The sequence below is a fragment of the Zootoca vivipara genome, chromosome 8, assembly GCF_965207765.1.
Source record: "Zootoca vivipara chromosome 8, rZooViv2.hap1.1, whole genome shotgun sequence".
Classification (NCBI taxonomy): Eukaryota; Metazoa; Chordata; class Lepidosauria; order Squamata; family Lacertidae; genus Zootoca; species Zootoca vivipara.
The window spans coordinates 17,359,938-17,385,938 of record NC_142591.1 but is presented as its reverse complement, the minus strand read 5'-3'; the positions used below and the strand labels follow the sequence as shown (position 1 = coordinate 17,385,938).

Genomic DNA, 26,001 nt, shown 5'->3' with positions numbered 1-26,001 from the left:
TTTCCATAGTTATAACAAGACTTAATTAATGGAGGCTAGGGTACGGGGTTGCTGATCTGTTTCTCAAAATTTTAACAAGCAGAAAACCTCACCCGCTCCTCCAATTAGTAATAGCCAAACCAAAAAAGATATAGCTAAGTAAGGCTATGTGTTGAATGGGAATGTAATGAGAAGTCCGCTTACCTTTTCTGGTGGACGGCATTGTGGCCAGGCATCCAGTGATCCTGCATGGGGCGGAGAGTTGATGGCCCCTTTTGCATCATCCAGGCCATGTCACTGGCGCTGGCCAATCAGCACTGGGAGGGGGTGTGGCCCAGGAGATTGAACCATGGTGCTGCTGGGCAGACCCTCTTCTCTTGGCCTTTGTTTGGATGGAGGGGAAGTTGTAGCCTCCGCCTGCTCCTCCTCAATAAGGATACCCTGTTAAATCAATCTGAGGGTGTGGATTCTGTCTGATGCCCGGACATGGGCTAGGGCCATGACACAACCCCAATGGGGACCCCTTGGGGTGCCCCTCTTTGATAAATGTCAAATGGCTCGTCCTGTTGGTGGTTTGCCCTTAGTTGGAGTCCCAGCGGATGGGCAGGAGTTGAGATACAGCCTGGTTCCACACATTGCCTAAGCCAAACTGCTCATATCTGTAGCCAATAAAGTTGTGGCCTTTTTATCCCATAAACCAAAATACTCGTGTATTGTCCATTAGGGAACTGTGGGTCATGGGGCCTTGGCACACAAACCAAGCCTAATGAGGAAGAGTTGAAAGAGTTTGGTATGTTTAGCCTGGAGAAGAGAAGACTGAGGGGTGATGTGATAGCCATCTTAAAATGCCTGGAGGGCTGTCGCATGGAAGATGGTGCAAATATGCTTTCTGCTGCTTTAGAGGGTAGGCCTGGACTAATGGATTCCAATTACAAGAAAGTAGATTCCAGCTATTAGGAAGAACTTTCTGACAGTAAGAGTTGTTTGACAGTGGAACAGACTCCCTCAGAAGGCGGTGGACTCTCCTTCCTTGGAGGTTTTTGAAACAGAGGTTGGATGGCCATCTGTCAGAGTATCTTTAGCTGTGATTCCTGCACTGCTCCCCTCCAACTTTGCAATTACGTGATTCCATGAGAAACAGTGTGGTGTGAAAGATTGTTGGGCTTTAAATGGGGGAACTGATAAGTAAAAGTCCAGCATTTGCACAATAGCTCACCATGCTTGATTTTTTTTAAATAGGAAGAAAGGATCAGAATAGGGCTAACAGAACTTGTAATAGCAAAGTGCAATACAGTAGCTGGACTCTGCACAAAGAACAAGAGCTAGGAACAATTTGAAAAAAGCTGCCAATTATTTAAATGGAGAATTGCATCACTTGCTAAAATTGGGTATTGGAGAAAATTGTCCTGAAAATATAATGCCAATGTTTGGGAAGACAAAAATATCTGAGGGGGAAATGTACATCCATATGAGTGAGAATGAATGGGGAAAACTGTGAAAAAGCCAAGTTTGTTCTTTTGAATAGGGAATGATATGCAATCAAGTTAATTATGCATGCAGTATGTAACATGTGTAGAAACCATTCTGGAACTGCAAAAATCATACCATTGTCAAAATCAATTATCCTTTTTGGTGGATAGCCGTTCTGAACATTGCCAATATTCATGAGATCAGAATTGTTGAATAAAATAGTGGGAAGGTCTGGTACTTCCCTAAAGTGCAGGGTGTTTGTTGAACACGATGGGGGAGAATTTCAATTCAGTTTACATTTAAAAGCAAACTTTCCAAATTATCATTTTTCAAAAACGGCATGAGATCCAAAACACTGCTATCGCTCAAGATTCACTCTTATCCATGTATTGCAATACACTTCTCCAGCCAAGCAATGTGCAAAAATAAAATAAAATAATGCATATATTATGGTAATTCTATTCTATTCTATTAAGTGTACAGATAAGTATGTTGGTAGCATACAAAAAAGCAATATATTAGGGGAAATTGCTTTGCAAAAATGTGTATTCTATGCAAAATTATGTATTCAAACATGTATAGTTGGGGAACTTCACACAAAAACATTGATGGCTGTTCATGAGGACTTAAAAAATTGCTAACTGATGTAGAAATGTGGAGAACTGAACTGAAAATTGGAAGAAGAAGAAAAAAGAGAAACTGAGAGAAACCAGAATTGGTGTATTTAGCCATCCCTATTCCAGAGTAGTGCAATTTATTAATGTTATCATTTATTTATCAGGAATATTTATAAACTGCAAAAGATAGTGCCACAATAATACACAGCAATGAAATCAATTAAAAACAGGTGAACTTTTGTAAAACACACACACACACACACAAACAAACACACAAACCATCGTCAAGTCACTCTTCCAGGAAAGCCTGTAAAAAATAAAATGGGTTTTTTAAAACATTTGATGAGATGTAGGTATCGATGAGGAGGAAGAGATATTTTTGTACCTCTCCCAACTGATTGGATTTTCCCAGCCAATCTGGGCACCTTCCAACAGAATATACCTAAACACAACAGAACCTCACGCACTAAAACCTTTCCGATACAGGACGGCCTTCAGATCTCTTCAGAAAGTCTCTTTGACATCTGATGGGAGGGTGTTTTACCCATCCACTCAGTAGGGTGGGTGCCACTACCGAGAAGGCCCCCTGCTTGGTTTCCTGTAACCTCATTTCTCACAGGGAGGGAACCGCCAGGAGGCCCTTGGAGCTGGACCTCAGGCTGAACGATGGGGGTGGAGATACCAATGCATGGGTCATGGTTGCTAAGCAATCTTTGTCCAGGAACAGCTGTAGAATCTTGCCAGAGTTCTGTCACAGTTACTGACTTTGAGATGCCATGAATGTTTTGATAAAAATTTTCAACGAACAATCAGAATCTTCCAATTATTTTAGACACCTGCTGAATACACACTAACATATGGTGACCCGATTTTGTTGGCTTCTTTTTCTTTCTTTTTCACTTGATGCTGTTGTTCCCCATAATTAAATACATTTTGTGCAACGTTGTTTCCTTTGCTACTCTTGTTTTGTGATTCCGTGCAATAAGTCACCGTGTTTTAGAAGGAGGTGGGGGGAATCAGCTTTTCTTTGAAATCTAATTGTACTAATCATCTCCCTTTGAAAGCAAATCTGCATTGGTCTGTTGATAATTATTAGGACACGATTCAGCCGACTCTAAGCACTTCTATCTGCTTTAGAATTTAGTGGGAGCGGATTACTGAGCTCTCCCTGAAGTTAGGAGGAAGAAGTGCCCTGAATCATGTCCCTACTTAGGAACTTTGAATTAAATGTGATTTGAAAGCACTGAGCTACACTCTTAAATTCAAAGTCACCCGTTATACTGAAGACAAGACATTCTTCTCGTAATAGTGGCACCACTGATGTATTTATATAGGATAATCTCCTGTGTATTTCAAACTGCATCTCTTCCATGCATTTGGAACTGTCCCACTTTCCTTTTGACTACACAATATATGTAGGCATTAAGGGTTGTACAGTCATGCCCTCGAGCTATATTTCCTGTTGCCCATAATGGTAAAAGGTACTCCTCAAAAACTTGTAGTTTAAAGTGACAATTTAAACCGCAAGTCTAGCCAAGCAAGCTACCTTTAAACATAATAGGAGTGGATCTTTCAGCAGTACTTAACCCTGCAGGGCATGGGGGGGAAGTAGGTAGGCCTTTTGAGCAGCTGATGCTGAATCTCGGTCAAGTGATCTCCCCCCCCCTCCCCTAGAACCATAATCCCCAAATGCTGGTGTCATAGGGTGCGTTCGGGTGGAGGTGATGTCGACTACACAAGCAGGCTTCAACTTGCCATGCTGCATTCCGCTTTCAAGTTGTCATGCTGCATTAAAGAACTACCAGGTTATCTTTAAATGGCCAGTGCAAGTGAATAAACCTTAGCTTTATTGATAACTTTGTAGAATTCGTGCTGCTCGGCTGCTAGTGGTTCACAGAGCTCTCGTAAGGCCACTGGTGATGGATAGAAGTTAAGAGCTGAAAAGGAAGGGCAGCCTTTGGTCTTTCCAGTTTCCATTGTGCCCTATGCAAGGCCAAAATTTGGCATGCCACCTCTCGTTCATTTCACCATGTCATGGATGTGAGACCATGTTATGCCCCCGCCTAGTTTGGCAGAACTGGTCACATTGCCCTAAATCCACCTCTGACAACACCACCAACTCTCCCCCTCCACACCAACCTGCTACGGTAGTAGTAGTAAAGGTAAAGCGACCCCTGACCATTAGGTCCAGTCGTGACCGACTCTGGGGTTGCGCGCTCATCTCGCATTATTGGCCGAGGGAGCCGGCGTATAGCTTCCAGATCATGTGGCCAGCATGACAAAGCCGCTTCTGGCAAACCAGAGCAGCACATGGACACGCCATTTACCTTCCCGCTGTAGCGGTTCCTATTTATCTACTTGCACTTTGAGGTGCTTTTGAACTGCTAGGTGGGCAGGAGCTGGGACCAAGCAACGGGAGCTCACCCCGCCGCGGGGATTCGAACCGCCGACCTTCTGGGTCCCTAGTAGTAGTATTACAACAAAAAACCTCTAACAATGAAAAAGCGAAAGAGCATTCACTGATTTGCCATTTTTATGCTCTTGGAGAAGCAAATAATAATGATAATATATTTATACCCTGCCCATCTGTCTGGGTTTCCCCAGCAACTATGGGTGGTTCCCCACAGAAGAAGAAAAAGAAGAAAAAGAAGAGGAAGAGGAAGAAGAAGAAACATCAACAAAGATTACAAACAGGGATGCCTTCAGATGTCTTCTAAAAGTCAGATAGTTGTTTATTTCCTTGACATCTGATAGGAGGGCATTCCACAGGGTGGGCGCCACTACCGAGAAGGCCCTCTTCCTGGTTCCCTGTAGCTTCACTTCTCGAGGTGAGGGAACTTCCAGAAGGCCCTCAGAGCTGGACCTCAATGTCCAGGATTAATGATGGGGGTGGAGATGCGCCTTCAGGTATCAAAGGGGAGCCTTGAGTAAAAGAAAGGACTGCTCTGGGAATAAATTGTTAGAGATCGCTAATTGGTGAAACGGGTCGCGCTGTGGTCTAAACCACAGAGCTTCTTGGACTTGCCAATCAGAAGGTTGGTGGTTCGAAACCATGTGGTACAGTGAGCTCCTGTTGCTCTGTCCCAGCTCCTGACAACCTAGCAGTTTGAAAGCACGCTAGTGTGAGTAGATAAATAGGTACCGTTGTGGTGGGAAGGTAAATGGCATTTCCGTGTACCCTGGCTTCCATCACAGTGTTCCATTGTTCCAGAAGTGGTTTAGTCATGCTGGCCACATGACCCGGAAAGCTGTCTGTGGACCCATGCCAGCTCCCTTTGCCTGAAAGCGGAGATGAGCGCCACACCCCATAGTTGCCTTTGGCTGGAATTACGGTAAATATAAAGGTTTCCTTTACCTTTTTACTTGTATAGGCATGCAGAGACCTGATTTTGAATTATTGGGGGACAAATTACGATGCAACACAATTCCTTCATTTTGTCCCTTTTGCTACAATTGTACAATTGTACTTTTTTCATACTAGTATGTACATGAGGTTGATAGTAATTAACAGCACAGGGGGCATTGCGAGAACGATTTAATTAGTGAATATTCTGCAACATCCTTTGATAGTATAAAGTGCTACATCCATGCTAAAGTCTCTTACAATGATTTCTTTCATCCTTCTGATCCTTTTTTCCTGTTTGAAATGCAACTCTTTCCATGATTACTTCTTTCAAACAAACTTTTACAAAGTTATGATACTGAAAATGCAAATCACTAGATACAGTCTGTATAATCTGCACTAGCACTTAGAGTTGGTGTAATGTCCTAGCTATCTACACCCAGAATCTGACACTGTTTGGGTTCAACAGGCCTAAAACACTGACTCTGAGCATTGCTCAAGATGGAGGCTGCTTGTGCACCTCACTGTTGGAAAATGGAAAATGCCAATAATAATAATAATAATAATAATAATAATAATAATAATAATTTATTACTTATACCCCACCCATCTGGTCTCCCCAGCCACTCTGGATGGCTCCCAACAGAATATTAAAAACAAAACAAAACATCAAACATTAAAAACTTCCCCAAATAACCCTAAAATTACTTTTGACACGGTGAATGAATGAATGAATGAATGTGAGAAATAGACTTTATATTGCAATAGTTGGGCGTGCAGCAGCAATGTAATAAATGTAACCTTTCATTAGCTCTTGGGGTAGTAGATACTATGCTGATACAGTGGTGCTTCGCTAGACGAATTTAATTCATTCCACAGGTCTTTTCTTATAACGAAAAATATGTCTAGCGAATCCCATAGGAATGCATTGAATTTTTTTGAATTTTTTTTTTTTTGCCAATGGGAATGCATTAATTGAATTTCAATGCATTCCTATGGGAAACCGCAATTCGCTAGACGAATTTTTCGTAAAACGAATTCGTCTAGCGAGGCAACCTCCACTAGAAAAAACCTTTCATTAAGCGGAAATTTCGTTAAGCAGGGCATTCGTTAAGCAAGGCACCACTGTAAGTACATTTGACTCAACCCTATTTTGACTAATTGTTAATGGTGGTTGGTAGTTTTTGGACCAGGGGGCAGGATGAGTGGCTTGTTGGCTAAGTGAGGGTGAAGCCAGTGAGTTATCCAACATTATGGCAATGATAATATCTTAATGATGAATATGATTAATGAAAACATTGATTCAGAGACAACTAATATAATTATTGTGTCATTACGGTGAAGTTCTATACAATGGAACAAAACAGCACAGAAGTTATCTTTCACCCTTAAGGTACCTGTCACAGGCCCCTGCCCCGAGCAACTTGAAATCTAAAATTCAGCACAGAGGAAACAGAAAAGGAAATAGATCAATTTGGTTCTCCGATCCCATACTTGCTATAATTATTCCACTGGGGGTTTACTTACTTCTGAGTAAAATGAATAGAATTGTGTTAGTAACCACAGCTAAGTCATACCTTCTCAATACAATTAACATACATGAGAGCATCAGACCTATAAAGAGCAAATGCTACTTCTAGGAACAGCTATTTTCATTTAAGTTACACCTGGCTTATTCCCTGCTACACAGATCTAGAAAACAGAAGCAGAGTGGCGTAAGAAATAGACAATGACCAAAGATCTCCAGAGTTCCTTTAAGGAAAAATAATAATACTGCAAATTGCAAGCTCCTATAGTTCAGATAAAAAGACACAGGAGTTGGGGAGTTACAAGAAGCCAAAATGTTTTGGGGAAAAGCAATATTAAGGAATATTATATGTTGGCTGATTAACATTCTACAGCCTTTTAAATGTGTTTCTGGAAGGAAGGGTTCATATTTTGTTGCTTTTGGTCAAACTATTTATTTGTGCTTTTACCTTGTTATTTTTTATATTGTGAACAACCCTAAGATCTTGTGATGAAGGGCAGTATACAATGCTTTTTTTCCTGGGGGTACGCACCCTTAAGCATTTTGTGAATCTTTGTACTTTTGTCCATTTACTGTATTTATTTTTCCTGATTTGAACTATAAAATGGTGGTTTTCTTGAGTCAAAATGAGAGTATCCCTAAACATTTTTTAGGGGGGGGGGAAGCACTGGCAGTATATAAATCATCATCATCAGTTCCAAGTACTGTAACAAGTTCCCTAATTACTACTCCTCTGGTGCAGACAGTCAGATATTTACAAAAAAATATATATTTAAGCTTCTTACGTTTTATCGAAGTAGGGATTGACATAAGTCAAAATCCCTTCCCTTGTTTGATCAACCACACAGGTCCATCTCCCCAACCAATGTAAAATTGGGGGTGAAAGTGTAAAACAACTGCACACTTGCCCCAGTAATTGGATTACCAATGCTAGGTTTTCTGTGCCTTCAACTACTGCTTTTTGAGAATGTCCATTGTAAATTAACATGATAATGTCAATGATAACCTCCCTGGTGCTATCTGTTCTTTTCTGGCCTTGTTGTGTTCATCGTCCTCCCCAACCAGGGATCTGTCTTCTTGCAAGTTAGGATAATACTTCCCACATCTGAAGAAGTGGATTTGCATATGCCACAATAAATTTGCTAGTCTTTTAAGCCATAACAGGATTCTGTTGAAACAAGGTATCCTGCTTCCAGGTCCATCACAAAAGGCCTGTTCCTGGACTTGGGAGGGGGGTGGGAATAACAACTCTTCAAAGTACTGTTAAGGTTTTTTTGTTTTAATTATAATAATTTATCCTCAGTGAGATTCAATCATCTTGCATAAGCCCATATAACATTTTCAGATCCTTTAATTCTGAAAGAAGCGTGAGTCAGAGAGAAAGGAAAAGTCAAAAGGATAGAGAATGCTAATAAGCATGTTCAAACAGCCAAAGGAAAACACAGGCCCTCCGCTGGTGATTTAGATTTACAAACTAAGCAGCCCTATGCACAAAAAATTCAAACTGCAGGTTAAAAATGCTAGGAATATTCACAGAGATCAGAAGAAGACTGGGAAAGATGGGAAGACCTGCTCCTCTACCAACATATGCACACACAGAGATCTCCCCCCTCCTCTTCCCCTTTACCCCACCCCAATTTTTTCCTGGGGATCAATGCTACTCCACCCCTCCACCTTCAGTGTCCCAGCCTCCTCTGATTTCTACTGCACTCATCCTGAAATGATAAATTCTGCCCTTGTGAAAGAAGCATTGCAGCTACCGCTTTGAAATTTGCCGGGCTTTGTCCCCCTCAGAAGGGTTGACTGTGTCAGTGAATTGCATCGAGTTTGGATAATAATGAAGTTATAGGCTCCCCGCCCCCTTTTTATGAAAGAAAGAATCACACTTTAAAGGTGCCTTGCATGAAAACCCCTGCGTGCTTCTGCCTACAATTTGGCAGGCTTAATCTATTCTGAAGTGACTGCTAGCCCTATGAATTCACGCGGGTGGCACTGTGGTCTAAACCACTGAGCCTCTTGGGCTTGCCGATCAGAAGGTCAGTGGTTCGAATCCCTATGACGGGGTGAGCTCCCATTTCTGTGGACAAACACCAGCTCCCTCGGCCTGAAAAGCGAGAGGAGCGCCGCAACCCCAGAGTCGCCTTTGACTGGACTTAACCATCCAGGGGTCCTTCACCTTTTTTACCTATAAATTCACCCACTTTGGCCGGAAGGGGGAAAGTTAGAGCTGTTTTCAAGTTCTCCAGTATAGTGAACGGGGCAACACGGAACACAGATAAAAGTGGAGAGAGCACAGAGCAACTCAGAAACAAATTGTTGTTGTTTCTTTTCAAAATAATGAAAGTAACAATGCACAGATGTAGATACATACGGTATTATCCCACATCACTGAAATCAACATTCTGTAAGAATTATTTTATTTGCAGCGAACCTATGCAGCCTTCAACACATGCTTTTGTTGGTTTGATTTCTAGATTGCGGCTTTCCCGTTTGCTAAAAAATGACTCATGTGCCCAGTGTTTCTCTGGAGAATGCAATCTTTCATTGTAAAGCTTCTTAAAGGATAATTTCTTAATGGAGTACTTGCAGATATAAGCACTCCTAATCTCCCTCTCTCCCTTTTAAGCATACTCTGGAGACTAGTGACACACTGATGTAAGGCACATAACTAGTAAGCTATCTGATATTACATACAGTACTTTGTTTAGCAAATTGCTGCCAAGTGATGCTCCATATCCCTGCCCCCCCCCGCCCCACTGTGACTATCGTCTCCTTTTCTGGATTTCAGCATCATTTTTCTAAGTTCAAAATGGTTCAGATGTGGCATGGATTCAGACAGCATTCCCCCCATAGTTCTAACCTGGAAGTTTTGCAGGTTAGAACTACCGTGTTTCTCATATTATAAGACACGTCTTATATTTATTTTTTTCCTCAAAAAAAAAATGCACTATGGCTTATTTTCAAGGGATGCTGCTGCGGCCGGCATTGCTGCTGCGCCTATCACTATGTCTTATTTTCGGGGTATGGCTTATATTCCTTGAATGCTTAAAAATCCTGCTATGGCTTATTTTATGGGTATGTCTTAAAATATGAGAAACAGGGTATGGGGTGGTGGACGACTCTGGGATTGCACGCTTATCTTGCTCTATAGGCCGCAGACAGCTTCCGGGTCATATGGCCAGCATGACTAAGCTGCTTCTGGCAAACCAGAGCAGCACACGGAAATGTCATTTACCTTCCCGCCAGAGTGGTACCTATTTATCTACTTGCACTTTGACGTGCTTTCGAACTGCTACGGTAGGTGGGACCGAACAATGGGAGCTCACCCTATCGCGGGGATTCGAACCGCTGACCTTCCAATCGGCAAGCCCTAGGCTCTGTGGTTTAGACCACATCGCCGCCCGCACCCCTCTGGAAAATTACGTGCAGTCAAATATTTGCAAGATGTGCAACACACACAAACACACACAAACTTCCAGGCTGAGCAATTTTCCTACCCCCTTCCCACATGCTTTTGTTTCCCTTGAAATTCATCTGTTGTTGTCTCTCAGGCACTCCTTCCACAGTTGAATTTTGCCATAGAAAATGCTCACACAAAGAAAATTCCACTAGCTTAAAGCTTTTATTTGTTAATAAGATTTTGTAAAGAGGAAACCCCCCAAGCTCACTTCAGACTTTAGGTGAAATTGTAGTGGGATTTGTAAGCCTCTGGGCCAATGTAATGGCTAATATTTATAAATATAACAAGGAGACAGTATATGTGACCCTCAAAGGATGCATTTTGCATTCCTCTTTGGAAAAGACCTGAACCAGCTTCAATTAGATTATGTTAGTCCTTGGATTTAAAAGCCTGTTGATGCTCGTGCAGCAGGTTTTAGCAATTCTCCCCTCGCACCCTTCCCCAAGCCTGACATCCACTGGCTTTGGGATACTGATTATCATGACTCTAGAAATCACATTGGAGGGTGGGTAGGTATCATATTGTTCCTCCCAAGTCTGATGCTCAGTATGACTTTTTCTGCACATCTCATAGCTCTAATTCTCTAACCTCCCTGAGCATGACACTTTCTTTGTCTTCCAGTTGAGTATGATCAGGTGGCAGTATACAAGGGAGCAGGCACACATCCCATTGAAATTTGGATCTGGAGAAGATTGAGGCAGACTGACTGTAAGCCCAGCAATATTTGAATATGGGCATATAAATGCAAGAAAACGATTCTCCGGGGCTTTGGGATTGCTTAGGTTGTTTTTAGGGATGGGCAAATCTGTCCGTTTTTCAGTTTCTCATTTTCCCAGTTCTAAATTCAATCCTCCACATTTCTACCTCAGTTTGAGATGTCTTTTGTTTTAAAAATCCTCATGAAAATTCACCAGCATTTCAGTATCGAGTTATCCCAATACACATTGGTTCTATGCAATTTCTCAAACACGTATTTGCAAAGCAATGTTTTAACTTACTTCTACTAATATAGGCATTTTTATGCAAATGTTACCCCAGCAAATGTGTATGCACTTCTGTACACAATACCTGGCTAGAGAAATGCATCACAAAATTCAGAGAGATATGAATTTCCAAGGATGGGAGTGTTTCGATTAGCGCATTGTTTCAGAAACTGCAAATTACTTAGATTCACCTTTTTATCTGAACGGAATCGAATTTCCTCCCCTTCCCTATTTCCTAATGAGTCCTCAGTTGCATACACAACTAACTCTAATGCATTTTGTCAAAAGTTTATGATGGGGGAATAAACTTCAGATGGAGGCTGAACTCATTTAGACTCCTTGAGCCTCCTCTACACTTCAAAAAATCCTTGCTTAAATGTTATGAAGGGAAATACAAGCACTGACACGCTATTTAGTCTCTTAAAGCCCTTGCAAATAATAAATGCAAATAATAAATACGGAAATGGGGAGGAGAAGGACCCAGATTGAATGCCAGTTCTAGCTTGGGAATCCCATTAAGGGCTGAGGTAGAGAAAGAATGCTCAAAGTTGCAGTGGAACAAAGGAGGGGAAGAGTAATATAGAGGTTGTCAATATGGTGTCCTCCAATTGTATGAGACTGCAGCTTCTGTCAGCCTCAGCCAGTATGGCCAATGGCCAGGGATAATGGGAGTTGTAGTCAACATCTGGAGAGAAGACCGTGGGTACCTCTGAGTTAATGAGATGTACCTTTTCTTGCTATGAAAAAGGGTGTGAGTGGGATGCAAATAAGGGGGGGGGATGAGTGTGCATCCTTTTGGCTTCAGGTCCCTAACTTGAGTGGGTATGAATGCATTTGCTATGTTGTCATGCCAATGCGATGCTTGGTTGTGCCTATGTGATGTTTCAGGGCCCTCGATAGCCAGTCAATAGATGGATCACATGGTTGGAACATGGTAGAAAGTAAGACATCTGCAGATTCCAGAGGTTCCAGACTCCATGGAGAACCACTCGCATGGCCTATGCCAGGCATCCCCAAACTTCAGCCCTCCAGATGTTTTGGACTACAATTCCCATCTTCCCCGACCACTGGTCCTGTTAGCTAGGGATCATGGGAATTGTAGGCCAAAATATTTGGAGGGCCGCAGTTTGGGGATGCCTGGTCTATGCTGCTAGAGTATAGCCAGTGTAAACTACTTTCTTGTCACTGGGTGATGGATCCTGGGAGGTTTTCATGCAAAATGGAAACCTTTTGAGCTCAGTTGCTGAGATAATACTCAAAGTTACAGGGGAGCATGCTTTCCTGGCAACATTTTTCTGGTGACACTGCAGGGATATGCAAAATACTCTTGCGGGGGGGGGGGGAGGAATCAATACTCTCACTGACTTTTTAAATTTCTCATTGAATTTTATTTGGGTTTGTCTTGAAACCCTAACGCTGTGATGTTCCACTGCAGGGGGGGAGCATTTCCTGTGTCTTTACCCATTATTCAGTTCCATTCATTTTCCACAGCAATCTGTGATTTTTTAAGGGGAAAAAAACTTCTCTGTGTATGTATTTAAACTTTTGTTTCTTAAAAAAAACCCAACACATTTGGGTAGTTTGTATCAAAATATGTACTATTAAGCACAAATGCCATTTGTGCATTTGTGCTTAAAGGTACATGGAACGCCATGGAATGGAACGCCCTCCCATCAGATGTCTAAGAGAAAAACAGCTACCAGATTTTTAGAAGACATCTGAAGGCAGCCCTGTTTAGGGAGGCTTTTAATCTTTAATCGATTATTTTATTCTTCTGTTGGAAGCCGCCCAGAGTGGCTGGGGAAACCCAGCCAGATGGGCAGGGTATAAATAAATTATTATTGTTATTATTATTGTTGTTATTATTATTATTATTATTATTATTATTGATTAATTCACATCCGTGCTGCAATGATCAGAGGAGTACAAAATCAGACCCATAGCTAAATTCTGATCTCCACATTATTCCAAGAGGTGCAGACCAGGTACTTTCATATAACTCAAATTTCCCCAAGCATCCCTGTGAATAATAAAGGAAAAGGTTTTGAAAGTAAAAATAAAGAGGAAGTTGCATTTCATGGAAGAATAATTATTCAGCTTTATAAAGGTGTTTCCTCCCCTGCACTTTTCATCTGGAAGATGATTATTTTCATCCTGAGACTTGTTCGGTTGGCACCTGTCTGTCTATACAAGAGAGCTTACTCGTACTGCCACCATCTAATTAGCAGCAATGGTATTCTCCATGGTTTATGCTTGGGCTGTAGCACAACTTTGAGACGCTTGCATACAGACATCAGTGAGCACATTATTAAATTATACAGTCTCCTAAGCATGCACTGTTTCCCCATGCCCCAGTTCTTCATGCCTTGGTGAACAGGTTCTGCTCTCTGAAGCTGCAAGGCTTCAGCCTGAGCAGACGCTGCAAGCTCTTGATGAGCTAAGGGCTGGTTTTTAGATGCTTGCCAAGTTTTAATACTGCTTCCATTTCTCTGATAAACTCAGTAGCTGACTGACAGGGTGAGAGTGCTGAAAAGCAAATGCCCAGAGACTCCACATTTTAGCTGCCCTGGAGGGAGAAAGTGTCTTTCTATAGAAAGTCAGTGTCATTCAATGGAAATCACACTTCAGGGCAGGAAATCACCTGGAGGACACAGGAAATGTTAACCTGGTTCATTCAGTTTTAATCTAGATTGTTGAAAGCATGCTAGCACATTGTGCCCTCCCTATCCTAGGACATCCACCATTTTTAAAAATAATAATAATTAAAAATGCTCAATAAACAGAATAAATCTCAGATGCAATTATTTCAGACACTTTTTGTGTTTAAAGGGTCAAATTTATAATCATACAAGTTACTTCCTATAATAAACATAAACTATTTGTATCCAGGCAGAGGGCCTTCTTGGTGGTGGCACCTGCCCTGTGGAACCCCCTCCCATCAGATGTCAAGGAAAACAACAACTATCTGACTTTTAGAAGGCAACTGAAGGCAGCCCTGTTTAGGGAAGTTTTTAAATATTTGATGTTTTATTCTGTTTTAAATCTGTTGGGAGCTGCCCAGAGTGGCTGGGGAAGCCCAGCCAGATGGGTGGGGTATAAATAATTCATTATTATTATTATTATTATTATTATTATTATTATTATTATATCCTTTTATACTGGTTCAACTTTTTCCCACACCTTTCCCCATAGTCATTTGTATTACAGATTTAGCATGATATATTAATTCTCCGATGTACATTAGAATTGTGCAACTAATTATCATATTTGATTTACATCAGACAACACTTTAATATACTGAACAAATAACCTGCATTGCCCTAGTGGATATCAGAAGCCAAACTGGATGGTGGAGGTCTATATACAAAATTGCAGGTTCAGTTTATTTATGTGTTTAGCCCAACAAATAATTGCTGCAGTTGGTATACCAGAGGTTGGTTTGTTACAATATACTTTCATAGATAACTTCAAATGTTTTGGCAAGCCTGTGACATTTTTACAGCCCCCGTGACTTCAGGGTTTTCTTTGCAACTATAAAGTTAAGGAAGAAAATAGAGAATCTCAGAATACAGGAAAAAGGAGTGCAAGGCTTACAAATGGGATCAGGATTGTTGGGAGAAGCCAGTGGACCTTGCTCTCCCTCCCCCCCCCCCTTCTGTTGGTGGTTGCTTTATAATAATAACTACAGTTCTCGAACATCTCCGTTGATGAACATTTCCGAACCCAAATGCCGAAACCCCGGAAGTAAATGCTTCCATTTTTGAATGCACCTTGGAAGGTGAATGGCTTCCGCTGCATGTTTTTAAATTTTCTCAATTGAATTTGCAGACAGCCGTTTCCGCTTCAGTTTTTGAACATTTCAGAACTCGAACGGTCTTCCAGAATGAATTACATTCGAGAACCAAAGTACCACTATCTTTCCTTCCTACAAGGAAGATAAGAAACTGTGCATCTAACTGTAGCTTTCATGTTGCTGTTGCTGCTGTTGTTGTTAGCAGACATTTATTAAAGGATGTGTGCATTATGAAGCTGAAATCAAGTTTTGATTTTGTTGTTGTTAGCAAACATTTATTAAAGGATGCGTGCTGAAATCAAGCCCTTCAGAGGGTTTGGCCTGTACTGGAAAGTAACAGTGCAAATTTTACTGTAGATGTAGGCTGGTTTATGTTCTGAGGTACATAAGGATGCAAATAATGTCATAAATGCTTATATGCTGTGTTCGTCTTTTTAAAAAATAAGCATATTATAGGTCACAGATGGAAAATTCATGGCTGTGTGAGCGGCATGCTGGTTCATATGTGGTTAGCTGTGCAGCTGCTTTGTTCCAGACTTGACATATGGGAATGAGGGAAAGAGGAGGCAGCCATGTAGTGTAACATCCCATTGCAGTACATATCCCTTTATGACCTGGACCTCAGCTGGTGGGCCGATGGAAATATATGGAGTACTGTGTACGTGCACAACAAAGAGAGAAAGTGGGAATGCACAGAAACATTTTGCATGCACACACACCAGTTTTGTAATAAATGTGGGATTTTATCCTCAGATGGAGAATCTGAGGAATTTATTTTCATTTGATGGAATTAGCAGAATTTCTCTGTTTGGGTTTTTCATATGTTCTTAGGTCACTGGGGAAAATAATAATTTTGAAGACTTCCCCTCAGATGAAAATCTGAGGAATTTTGAAGGAAGCGAAAAGAGTTTCAATAAGACGAATGAAATACCTTGGGTCAGTGGGTTTGGGGTTAAATATCCCCAGGTATATGGTATATATGGGTTCGAGAGAGAGCAGGAACAGGAAACTCTGAAAAAATGAATATTTTAGGCTAGGCCTTACAGGGCTGCACACTACCCAGGTTTGCTGTAGATTAAAATTATTAACTTGTCAAACTAATTCTATACTATGCATACACTTTAACCAGTGCACAATGAAAATATCCAGAAGTTATTTTTGTACTGTAAAAAAATAATGCTTAGTGCATTAAAGGTTGCTTGCCTCAACTATACTTACAATCTAACACAGCACAAAGTGAGTCTTGTTGACTTTATGGCAATTCTTTTATGTTTTAAGAGTTTTCTAAGGGGAAGACTCCCTTGTGTTCACTATACGAACACGGCTGCTCTCGATTACCAGGGCTTTTTAAATGCACAGAAATACACCATTGCTTTCAGCTAGGTGATCATGAAAGTTCCTGCACTTAAGACAACAAACTGAATTCAAGCAGGAGTCTCAAAAGGGGTAGATATGGCAGGCCAGGGGTGGAAGAGAGACTTGAAACTACTATAGGAATCCATTAAGCAGCCTTGCCTGCCATCTCCGTGTGCATTAGCTAGTTTTGTAACTTCGACAAATTCCATCCAAGCTTTCATTCCACTGACCTAATTTAACAAGAAGGAAATTCAATAACAACTGCTAACATCCAAGAATTATTTCCCCAGAGAAATTTAACAACACTTCAACATCAAATGGGAATGTGCGGAAAGTGGAATATATATGCCTATGCAGCTAGGAGGGAAGAAACAGACCTTTGTAAAGTGTATCCCTCTCACACAGGTAGTCCAAAAAGTGCTCCATTTGATTAATCTGTTGTTGCTGTTTTTTCCACACAAAAAAAGCTATAGATGTAGTGGGCAGTCCTTACTGCCACATACTGAACTTTGAGCAACAAAGTCAAGTGTTTTCTGCTGTATAAATATTTAAATGTGCATCTATTTGCACACCACCTGTCAGGGAAATGTTTTCCTGAAGCAGAATCTTTTCGCCACATGAAAACTTTCTCCAAAGATCTTCATGCGCAGCAGGAGATTGTGTGTTTGTTGATGGTGCACACGAGGATCTTCAATGCTGCTGTCATCTTGAACAGAGCTGATTATCACTTGGCAGGACCAGGAGGGAGGGTGAAGTGAGGCTCCCCCTCATTCACGATGAGTGATGGACGTTGTCAGAAATGACAGCAGAGACCATCTCTCTAGTAGAATGTGCTTGTGGTTCTCAGATTGTCATTCTCCCAGACAAATGATCCACACATGGGAGTCTTGTTTCCATGAACAAATTGTCCTTGATGTATAGGGGCATATATGTCTGACTATGTATGCTCTCCGGCATCATAGTTGTGATGAAGTGGCATGAAGCAGTCTGGCAGGCAACTTTGTTGGAAAAACTAACATGGAAATTGTGGGTAGCAAGAGATCAAAAGAAAAACGATAACTTCTATGCACTATGGGGTGATTTTATTGAACACACTGGTAGTGAGGCCTGTGGAGGAGTAGTGTTTGGGGGGGGGGAGGGTAACATAGTTCAGAATACTTGAAGTATGAATTTTAAGCTTTCACATTGTTGCAGAAATCATGTATTCCCTCCTTTTAATGAGATTGGAGCACATGTGTTATTTTATGGTCTTAACTGAGTCCGTAAGTGACTGTGGAGGCCAATTATGGATCCACACGTGCTTCCACAGTGGAGACATAGGTTTCTGCAGGGGCGGAGGAAGGGGGGGCGGTAGGGGGCAGTTCGCCCTGGGTGTCACTACTGAGGAAGGTGGCAAAATGCTGGGCAGCACTCAATGTGGGGCCTGCAGTGCACCCGAGCCACGCGTCTTTCCTGGGAGTGACGTGGTGGCTTGGTCACACACAGGCTTCACGCTGCCCAAACGGTCCGCCCACTGCCTCCCCCTCAGCTGTAGGGCAGCTGAGAGGGAGGAGGCAGGCAGACTCATTGGAGGCCCCACGGAGCATCCTGCCTCGGCTGGCCCCACCCCCGCAGGTGGCTGGCCACGCCTCTGGATGCAGGGCATGTGTGCCACCCCAAGCTTCTGATCGGATTGCTCCGCCGCTGGGTTTCCGGGTGGGAGTTGATCATGGTGAGGGTTTGCCAAATGTGCCTTCCTCTTAGCACGTTTTCCCCTTTCATCCTGAGTTCAAGCATCTTCAATTTCCATGACACCTTTGGTAAAGGCTGTTCTCCAAATGGAGTGGCTACAATCTGCTGCTCCCACAACTGCAGGGCATCTCTTTGGCTCTGTCCCACATGGACTGTTAGGACTGCAGCCCAAAATGTTAGTCAGGCATGGTATGGAGCGTCTTGGGCTTGCTGATCAGAAGGTCGGCGGTTCAAATCTGTGTGGTGGGGTGAGCTCCTGTTGCTCTGTCTCAACTCCTGCCAGCCTAGCTGTTCAAAAGCACGCCAGTGCACAAAATAGGTATCGCTGTGGCAGGAAGGTAAATGGCATTTCTGTGTGCTCTGGTTTTCGTCAGTAAGCAGTTTCATCATGCTGGCCACATGACCCAGAAAGTTGTCTATGGACAAACACCGGCTTCCTCGGCCTGAAGCAAGATGAGTGCCTCAACCCCATAGTCGCCTTTGACAGGAGTTAACCATCCAAGGATCCTTTATGTTTTTTATAGCCTGCCTTAGAGCTCTCTCTCTGTGTGTGTGCATGCACGCACATTTTCATGGGCACATAACACCCCCCCCCCCCACACACCATATATCAAGTAATTTTGACTTCAGGGGAAATGTAACAACTTGTAACTGGCATAGTATTTTGGATTCCAATCTGTGTCATTCAAGCTGTTATATTCATTAGATATGGTCTACAGGCATCTTCTTTGAGAGAAGACGGCTCAGTTGATTCCCTAAAAATTGCACATTATACAAGGTGACAAATCGTTTACAATTCGACGTTAAGTTGAATGACTCATTGCTGTAAGTTCTGGTCTATGCAAAAATGCACATTGTTTTCAGTAGTTTTGGTGTGAATATCCCTGTCACTTTCAGATGATGCATGAAGCTCTACTTTCGTATTTAATCAACAGATAAGTCGGGTAAGAAGTAAAAGGGTACGGTTAACATGAATTCAGTCCAGTATGTATCACAGCAGCACAATCATGCTTGGCATTTATCCCATGCATTATAATAGGGTTGGGAAAGCTGTGGCAATTCAGAGGCTGTTGACTCCAAAGCCACCTAGTAACTTCACTGCAGATGCAAGATCTGAAGCTTCCTAATTTGTAGTTCATTCTTTGAGACGCGTGCAAATAATTTTTTTTGGCATGAATTTGTAAATACCTGTGTAGGAGTGCGTGTGTGTGTGTGTGTGTGTGTGTGTGTGTGTGTGTGTGTGTGAGAGAGAGAGAGAGAGAGAGAGAGAGAGAGAGAGAGAGAGAGAGAGAGAGAGACTGAATACAATGAGAACTACTCTGGTTTATTTTAATATCTGCAGCTGAAGCTATGCCAACCAGAATTTAATGCCAGGTGGCGCTGTGGGTTAAACCACTGAGCCTAGGGCTTGCTGATCAGAAGGTCGGCGGTTCGAATCCCTGTGACGGGGTGAGCTCCTGTTGCTTGGTCCTAGCTCCTGCCAACCTAGCAGTTCGAAAGCACGTCAAAATGCAAGTAGATAAATAGGAAGATAAATACAGCGGGAAGGTAAACAGCGTTTCCATGTGCTGCTCTGGTTTGCCAGAAGCGGCTTTGTCATGCTGGCCACATGACCTGGAAGCTATACGCCGGCTCCCTCGGCCAATAAACGAGATGAGCGCGCAACCCCAGAGTCGGTCACGACTGGACCTAATGGTCAGGGGTCCCTTTACCTTTACCTTTTTTAAAAAATATTTTTTATTAATTTTATACAGACAAAACAAACAAACCATACAATATAACACTGTCCCTTCATTTTCTCTCCACCCACCGGTCCACCTCTGCCACCGGTAGTACCCGTGTGCGTTAAGAATCAAAGGGGTCCATTGTAAGTTGGGTTTAGCCTCCCCCCTCCCTCCTCCCCCCACATCCCCCCCCTGCCACTGAAGGGACAGGAGTGGAGGAGCTCTGAGGATTGGTTTTCCCCAGCTCTTTCATAAGCATATTTAAACAAATACAAACAACACATCAACAATAGGGAAAGGTTATAAATTCCCAATTCTTATTATCATAACATTATAATTGTGACTTCCTCGATACTCTTCCTTCTGGTTTTCCTAACAATCTCTAATTGCTTATGGCGGGTTTCCTATTCCAAATCAAAATCTTATTCTTGTAATATTAACTTTAATCCTCCTCCTCTTCCATGCTATCCTCCCACAGACCCCCTCCTGCCACAAGAGGAGCCCGCAGGGCACAGCACTTCCAAGGTTCCATTATTTGCGTCTGGGTTTCCTTCCACCCCCTCCTCCCCCCTCCGAGCACCCCCTGCCACTGGGTATCTCAGAGTAAGGAGAGGAGGATAGGCAGCTCTCTGCCCAGACACTTATCTGAACTCACAAACATTAATATTTAACCTAAAAATTCTTTCCTCAGCCATTCTTCTAACACCCTCCAGAAAGTACAGCATTTTTTTCCCTTTTTTTACCCTCCATCCCTTCTCCCTAAGTCTTTTCCCCCAATTGGATCAGCATTTCCATTGACAAGCCAAGATTTCGAAAACCGTCTTTCAAAAGCCAAAACAAAACCTTTTAACTAAAATTTTCACCCCACCCCTGTTCTTTCCCAGTTCCATCTCCAGGCCTTTGTCCCCCCCCTGCCCCTGTCTTTCCCATCCCTCAATAACACCACTCAACATTTTAACCCCTCCAGGATCTTCAATTCCATTGATCTTCTCATTTTCTTGCTCTGCTTGTTTCTCTTCCTTTTGAAATCCGTGCTTTGCTTCATCCCAGACATCTTTTTTATAGCCCAAGTCCCCTTCCAAATTCTCATCAAGTTGTTTCTCCTCACACACAGTCTCAAACTCCACCACCTCCAAGTCCAAATTATCCTCTAAGTCCTGAACTTGGACTTCAGCCTCAACTGATGGTAAATTGGGATGTTGCCGTTCCTTGTAAATGTCCTCCCATGTTTGTAGATAGTTCAGCACCGCGTCCTGGAAGGCTCGAGAGTACTTTGTTTTCATACTTCTCTTAACCGCAGACAAACAGGAGATAGGGAGCAAAGGGTACTGGAAAATTCCTTCCTGTTAGACGATCAACTCCATTTTGGCTGTTCTTTTCCTTTGTCTTTAACTCAATCACAAATCCACTCTTAATTCCAAATTAAATAGTTCTGCCTCACTTTCAAACAATTTTTTACTGTTGACAGCAGCACGATAAAATCCACCCGGTCTTTTGACAGTTTGACAGCTTTTGACAGCTGTCAAAGCACTCTTCCCCTCGATAATGCTGTACCTCGAGGGGTGCCGGACTCGGGAGCTGGGAAGGTTCAGAAAAGTCTCTCTTTCTCTCGGGTCCACCTACCCTGAAACTTTTTTCTCTTTCGGCTTGAGTTTATTTAAAACGCCTCCCGGTTTTCCATTAGGAAGAGACCGACTTCCGTTTCTTTAAAGTCTCTCCTATTTTCCCAATTAATGATTTTATAGTCCAAATAAACGTTCCACTTACTTTATGGAAATCTTTAATTTTGTTCGGAAGAATCCGCCGCTTGCCGGGTCAGGACTCGGAGCTTCGCTTCTCGGAGGTAAGATATAGCCCAAAATGGCTCCCGTGGTTCCACCCCGCCGGCTCTCGATCGCTCTATTGAGCTCTCGGGCAGCAGGGGATCCGCAAAACGGAGCAGCCGCTGGGCGCGTGAGTCACCGGGACTCTCTACCCGGTGTTTTTACGGGGAGTCCGCTCGCTCTGCGGACTTCCCCCCCCTCCGCGAGGCCAGGGACTTCGGCACGAGAAGTCCCTGCGTCCTTCTCTCCGCCGCGACGGACCGGAAGTCCCCTTTACCTTTACCTTTTACCCAAGACTGGTAGCTGCTACCCCTACTTTTTAGATCATGATATGTTTCCAATGTTAATTTATTGTTGTGTTTATATCCCACTTTTCTGCCAAGGACCTTGAGGTGGCATACATGGTAAAGGTAAAGGTAAAGGGACCTCTGACCGTTAGGTCCAGTCACAGATGACTCTGGGGTTGTGGCCGAGGAAGCTGGTGTAAAGCTTCCAGGTCATATGGCCAGCATGACTAAGCTGCTTCTGGCGAATCAGAGCAGTGCACGGAAACGCCATTTACCTTCCCGCCAGAGCAGTACCTATTTATCTACTTGCACTTCGTGCTTTTGAGGTGCTAGGTTGGCAGGAGCAGGGACCAAGCAACAGGAGCTCACCCCATCGCGGGAATTCAAACTCCCGACCTTCTGATCGGCAAGCCCTAGGCTCTGTGGTTTAACCCACAGCACCACCTGTGTCCCTGGCATACATGGTACTCCTCCCCATTTATTCTCACAATAAATACGGCTGAGGTCACCCAGTGAGCTTGGTGGCTGAGTGCATTTTTGAACTCTGGTTTCACAGACCATAGTCCAAAACTGGCTCCAGGAAGAAGAGTTCCTGGAACTCCAGGAAGGGTGAAGTTGTCTCAGGTTGACGTGCACCTTTCTTATTTCTTCCAGGTAGATTTCCAGCTTACTATTGCATGTCCTCTGATTTGTCTAAAACACTGTTTCTCAATCTTTTAAAGCCATGCCTCCTTTTGCTAACATAATCCCCACTCTTCAAACCTGGCTCCCCAGATTACTTCATTTGAATTTTCAAATGGATTGAAAATTTGTGAATTCATTTTTATACAGTGGTACCTTGGTTCTCAAATGCCTTGGTACTCAAACAGCTTGGAACCCAAACACTGCAGACCCAGAAGTAAGTGTTCCTGTTTGCGAACTGTTTTCAGAAGCCGAACGTGCTCCACTTTTGAGTGCCACACTTCTGTTTTGAGTCTTTTTTGCTATTTTTTTTTCATTTTGTTTTTGCATCTCTCTCTCTCTCTCTCTCTCTCTCTCTCTCTCTCTCTCTCTCTCTCTCTCTTTACTGTGGAACCCAGTTCAGCTACTGATTGATTGATTGTGTGTCTGCAGTACATTATTGCTTTCATTTTATGCATCAATGGTCCTGTTGGATCAGGGGTCAGCAACCTTTTTCAGCCGTGGGCCGGTCCACCATCCCTCAGACCTTGTGGTGGGCTGGACTATATATTCCTATGCCCCACAAATAACCCAGAGATGCATTTTAAATAAAAGGACACATTCTACTCATGTAAAAACATGCTGATTCCCGGACCGTCCGTGGGCCAGATTGAGAAGGCAATGGGGCCGCATCTGGCCCATGGGCCTTAGGTTGCCTACCCCTGTGATAGATAGTAAAAATCATGTTAAATTGCTGTTTTAGGGGTAGTTTTTGAAAGTCTGGAATAGATTAATCCATTTTGCATTACTTTCTATGGGAAAGCGCACCTTGGTTTTGGAATGCTTTGGTTTTGGAACAGACTTCCAGAACAGTTTGAGAACCAAGGTACCACTGTACTTATATTACACTTTCTGGGGGGAACACTCACACCCTGCTAGATTTTCGTATGCCCTCTCTCTGGGGTTGGCTTCCCCCTTGGTTCACAAACACTGCTTTAAAAAATATGATGATAAAAGCAAGCAAAGTGGTTTTCATGGTTTGGTTATGGTACTAAACTCATTGCAAAACATTCTATTGAAAATTCGAGTGCGAGTTAGTCAGGAAAACACAAAACCATATTTCTAAAAAAAATAAAATAGCAGTAATTTCTAACCAATACTCTGTGTAGATATAAAGTAATATAGGTCAGGGCTTTGCACTTAGAATTACAGAGTCTACTGATTGCTAATTCATTTCTAGGGAACAAAACGATTTGCAAAGCGTATGCATTGTTAATCGGTCAAGGCAAGCCTCATGGCTCATTATTGGAGAAACCCCCTCCCTTTTTCCTTTTTCCCCCTTTTTGAAGTACTGTAATAATGGGCATAACTCCCTCATCTGATTCAAAAGGGGGTGTTAAAGTGGATTACTTTGGAGAGTATCTGCTTGATGCCCTAAATTTAATACAGTTCATATAACTCTATATTAAATTGTGGCCCTGTGTTAGGTCATTGAGAGTGGAATGAGATGAAGAAGCTTCCGTGAATCCTCCTTTGTGTGGCAAGGTCCCAAACCCATCCAGGAAGTGGAATAAAGACACATGAAACAGTATTTTAGGTTAATGGACAAAAAAAGGCCACAACTTTATTGGTTACAGAATGTGAGTGGTATTGGCTTAGGCATTGGAAATCACACGACTATATCTGACTCCTGCCTGCCTGCAGAAGTCTTAGAAGGGTTAACCACCAATAGGACAAGCCCTGCTGATGCACATCAACTAGGAACTCCCCAAGAGTCACCACTAGGGGTCGTGCCATGGCCCTAGCCCCCTAGATCCCCCCCCCCCGTCTGGGGCTTCGGACAGAGACCATACCCCCCAGATTCCTTTAACAGAATACCCTTGAATTAGGAAGGGTAGGTGATGGCCACTACCTCCCCTCCCCTTCAACCTAATACTCCAATGCCTAACCACCAAACCTTACAAAGTTGTGATGATTCGCTATGAGGTAGGCGAAAAACCAAATGGCCGGTGCAAATTTGCCAAGCGGAAAAAATTCCTGCCAGGCCCCTTGAACAACCAAGGCGACCAACCAAGGTCCATAGCAAGGTCAAGAAATAAAGAGCCTGACCTAAGGAAGGGAGGGCGGGAGAACTGACCAACCAGGGGGGAAACAGGGGTGAGTCCTCAGCCAGGGGCAGTTTAAAAAGCCCATGCCATGCCCCCGGAAAGTCCGGGTTGGACGGCCTAAGGAAGATGTGGCTGAGGACCAACCAATGGCGCAGGGGCTATCCCGCCCCATGTGCGTGGGGAGGGCTTGCTCCCAGCCCGCAAAGTCATCTCCACGGGAAGAGGAAATGGCTTTTCCATCAGAAGGGAGAATCATAGAATAGTAGAGTTGGAAGGGACCCCAAGGATTATCTAGTCCAGCCTCCTTACAAGGCAGGGATATGCAGCTGTCTCATATGGGGATCAAACCTGCAACATTGGGGGAAACAAAAGACAAGCTTGGCAAAGCCTCTATAACACATTGGGCAATAGATATAGGACATAATATAGATTTCAATCTCTGGGGGAAACTTTGGAAGAGTGATCAGAAGTTTACAGGATGTTCTTCCTTGAAGGAGAACTACCTGAAAATGATGTACCGATGGTATTTAACTCCGAGTAGACTTACTAAGATGTATAAGACTGAATCAGATAAGTGCTGGAGATGCAATGAGGCTGAGGGTACGTTCTTTCATATGTGGTAGACCTGTAAAAGGGTAAAAGAGTATTGGGAAATAATTCATAATGAATTTTTTAAAAAATTAAGTACTTTAAAAAAAACACAGAGTCCTTTTTTGTTGGGGATAATTCAGACAAAAATTTCAATGTGTCACAAAAGGTTATTTATGTATGCCACTACTGCAGCCTGTGTTTTGTTAGCCCCAAAATGGAAAACGAGCAAGGTCCCAACTAAAGAAGAATGCAATGAGTTTATTGAATGTATGGGGGAAACTGTGTACACTTGAAAACGTTGGCAACATTAAGATAAATTCAACAGTGTAAATAAATTTTGATGGATGTAATAATGGAGATATTAATAAATAATGAAAGGAGAAGGGAAGTCATTGATATTTTAATGTTGGCTAAATGAATATTCTAAAATGTAAAACAGAAAATTCAAATACGGTATATATATATTAACCTGGAACCTTGGCATTTTCAGCACCATGCTCTACCCAGCTGGGCTATGCAAGCTCAAAGATAACCAAAGTTATGGAAGG

At 42.7% G+C, this 26,001-nt stretch overlaps 1 protein-coding gene and 1 long non-coding RNA gene across 5 annotated transcripts in view; one reads left to right on the top strand and one right to left on the bottom strand.

Moving 5' to 3' along the window:
* The window catches only part of LOC148684743 (uncharacterized), a 617,223-nt gene that overhangs the window by 143,430 nt on the left and 447,792 nt on the right, over nt 1-26,001 (bottom strand). The gene's annotated exons all lie outside the window — the stretch shown is intronic.
* Nucleotides 1-26,001, top strand: part of CDH10 (cadherin 10) — a 129,394-nt gene that overhangs the window by 22,617 nt on the left and 80,776 nt on the right. The window contains exon 2 of one of the 4 annotated variants that reach the window (XM_088675107.1): nt 11,019-11,105. The exons of the other annotated variants lie outside the window; for them this stretch is intronic. The gene's annotated coding sequence lies outside the window, so the exon portion shown is untranslated. The remainder of the gene's footprint in view (nt 1-11,018; nt 11,106-26,001) is intronic. 4 annotated transcript variants of the gene reach the window in all.